Source organism: Cygnus olor, chromosome 32 (genome assembly GCF_009769625.2).
Source record: "Cygnus olor isolate bCygOlo1 chromosome 32, bCygOlo1.pri.v2, whole genome shotgun sequence".
NCBI lineage: Eukaryota > Metazoa > Chordata > Aves > Anseriformes > Anatidae > Cygnus > Cygnus olor.
Genome location: NC_054089.1, coordinates 595213 through 598343, shown reverse-complemented (window position 1 = coordinate 598343; position 3131 = coordinate 595213). Strand labels below are relative to the sequence as shown.

At 56.4% G+C, this 3131-nt stretch overlaps 1 long non-coding RNA gene across 1 annotated transcript; it reads left to right on the top strand.

Annotated features, from left to right (window-relative positions):
- The first annotated feature begins 521 nt into the window (after positions 1-521).
- Positions 522-1144, top strand: LOC121062575. The gene is made up of 3 exons (XR_005815619.1): positions 522-585; positions 851-875; positions 1116-1144. It is a non-coding gene; the product is annotated as an uncharacterized LOC121062575 (long non-coding RNA).
- Positions 1145-3131: the final 1987 nt, after the last annotated feature.

The window sequence follows — 3131 nt, the reverse complement described above, 5'->3', positions numbered from 1 at the left end:
CTGGAGACATGGGGCTGTGCTCTGCAGAGGCACAGAGAGCAAGGGCTGGGGATGTCGACCGAACCTGGGTTGAGATAGGGTTGCTCCAAGGTCTGCCCTTTACATTGATGTGCCTGTGGCCAGGGAAATCATGTGATTGTTATGAGATGAGCTATAGCCTATATGTGAGTAAAAGTGTGTTCCGGTAAACAAAGGGGAGACGACAGTGGTGCTGGTTTGAGACAGAGGGGTGGGAGAGTGCCTACCCAGCAAGGTCCAAGAGTGTGGACATGGGCATGGGCGAGGTGTTGTGCAAGGTCTTGGCCCTACTAAGAAAAACCCACTTTGCCCCAAGGTTCAAGTGCAGGTGAGAGCACCACCAACATCCACAGCTCCTCAGGTGAGGATGAAAATGCGGGTGTGCTGGCTGCACGGGCACGTCCTGCTCCCTGCCTCTCCCCATCACACCCCGCTGCCCTCACACCCTCTCTCCCACAGCTCCCCATGCCTGGCTCCCGCATGCCCTCCCCACAGGAACAGCACTGGCAGTGGCGGCCGTCGGCCTCGTCCTCCTGGCTGCAGGCAGCTGGTTTGCCATCAGGAAAGGTGAGGGAGTGGGGGAAGGCTGGGGGATAGGCTGAGGCCTTGGGGGTCCTGCTGCAGGGCTGGTGCAGTGGGAAAGGCAGTGGGGGGGCCCTGCGGGTGTGCAGCTGGGGCAGATGGTGCATGGGGGTGCTGGCTGTGGGCAGCCCAGCTGGGGAGGCTGCTGAGGGAGCTGGGGAGCTTCAGCCTTCGTCCCCCAGCCCCGAGATGGGAGCCAGGGCTGGGCAGCAACTTGGCCTGCGCACCTCAGCCACTGTTCTTCTTGCAGGTGCCTGCAGAGGGAGATGCCCAAGGTGAGCACCAAGGGCTCCTGGCTGGGGGGTTTGCAGGAGGGAGTCGGGGGCATGGCGGGGCCCTAGGGTGATCCTTAGTTAGGGGCATTCCCTGTGCTGAAGGCACGTAGGATGGGGCTTGTCTTGGGCTGCACTCCACTCAATGCCAGATGTAGGAAAGCAACACCAAAGCGCATAAGCCTCATGTACCCTCCTACCTCAGCACACGCACACCCCAGAACCATTCCCATTTCTCTGCAGGCAGCAGCACGTTGACAGCCCACAGACGGAAGACACCAACAACGGTGACATCGAGTGTGAGTACTACCTCCTCTGTTGGGGGAAGCCACATGACCCTCTCCTCAAGGGCATCCCCTGCAATCCCCTGTGCAATCCCACCACTTCATTTCTCACTGGGACATAGAAAATCCCTGCCCATTCATCAAGGGCAGGTTTCTCTCCAGTTCCTCACATCCTGCTTCCTCCTTGCATGCAGAGCGTGGCTGCTGCCTGCACAAGGGACATGGCAGCATCCCAGTGCTCCCAGGGACAAAGCCCATTTGCTTGGGGGTGGTCCTTTCCCACCCATTCCGGCCTCAGGCTGTAATTCCTCCACTCCAGTCTCTGCTTTTGTCCTTTCTTCAGTTTCTCTACAGAGGGATTTCTACTTCAAGAGCTGCACAAAGCACAGTGTAGCAGTGAAGGCTGTGACTGTGTACTTGCGCTGGTGGGGAAAATATCTTATAGCTCGCTCTGAAACCACAGGCAGCAGCCAAGGGAGGATGTTGTGGTTGGGCATCAGGCTATAGATATATCCCCACCTGACGTGCACCTCGCTCGAGTTGCAGCATGACCTTGTTTTCCCATGCCTGCACAGAGCAGCTCACAAGGTGTGCTGGCTGTGCAAAGAGAGGAGATGCCACAGAATGGTGGAAATACACCAAAAAGCATCTCTTCTCCAGGATTGCTTAATGCATGTCCCAGATCAGGGTGATGGGAGGGGAAATGTGGCCGGGCACTGTGTGCTGACCCCAGGCAGCTGATACCCAAGGTCAGTGTGTGTTTCAGTCCCCCTCTAACAGGCAGCAAGGGCTCATGGTTTGTATTTTTTTCCCCTACAGACTCCACCATTGCCCACGTTCGACGGGACAGGGTGAGTCGTGGCACAGCTGTGCACAGCTCCTTTCTGCACTCCTGCAGCCTGGTGCCTGCTCGTTGTGCAGGGCTCACAGTCAGCGGCTGAAGTAACAGGGCTTTCTTTTCCCCCTAAAGCCTCCTCCCGTGCAACAGTCGAGCAACACCACGACATATGCCACAGTGACCCACACCCAGACCCGTTAGTGCTGCCACAGGACAAGGGCACAGGAGCCTTGCCCATGGCTGCCTTTGCTCTCTTGCAGAGGGCTTGTGCAGCTGTAAGGTGGGGCTGGGGGTATACTTTGGGGTTCTTTGGGGTTTGCTGTCACAGGGAAGGTCCATGTGTGTGTCTAGCCAAGAGGCTATAGGGGTCACACGTCTATTTAGAATATATTAATACCTCTAATATAAATCAGGTATACCAATTCACTGTGGTCAGGGATGTTCTTACCAATCAGTGTGTGCATTGTAGATGTTGTTTTGCTCAAATGACAAATAAACATCTCCGACTTTGTGTTCCTGATGGCACCTCCATCTCATGCAGCCACATAGGGAATGGGACAGAGCAGACAGACAGACACTGAGACACAAAGGGGTGGTGGTGTCGATCTGAAGGGATGTGAAGTGTGTTGCAGACAGACCATGCCGAGAAGAACTACACCAGCTCCTTCCTGTTTGGGGTGGCTTTATTGACAGCTAGACGCTCGGCCGGGCTTTCCCCAGTGTTCTCTGCCTCTCTCAAGAACCAGCTGCATCGCCTCTCAGTTGCTCAGCTTTTCGCATACCGTGGGTGTTGAGAGCAGATGGCTTGAGAGAGCTGCAAAACACAAGCCAGAACAAGGAGTAGCCTTGCTCTCCCGCTGCCCAACCATGGGGAAATGCTGGGAGCATGGAAGGAGGGGGATTCTGCCAGCACACAGCCACGGGAACCTCCCAGGTTCCTGCCATCGGATGCACTTTTGGCTTGCATTTGCTCTCCAACAGCCTGCCCTCTTGCAGCCATCATGTGCACGCTCAGCCTGCAAGGCTGGGCTTGGGATGAACTCACCTTCACTCTGCCCATCTCATCCACGTTGGCATCTGGAGGGAGAACCCAAGTTAGTGTCCAGCCACATGCAGCAGGTAGGGCTTCCCCACCCC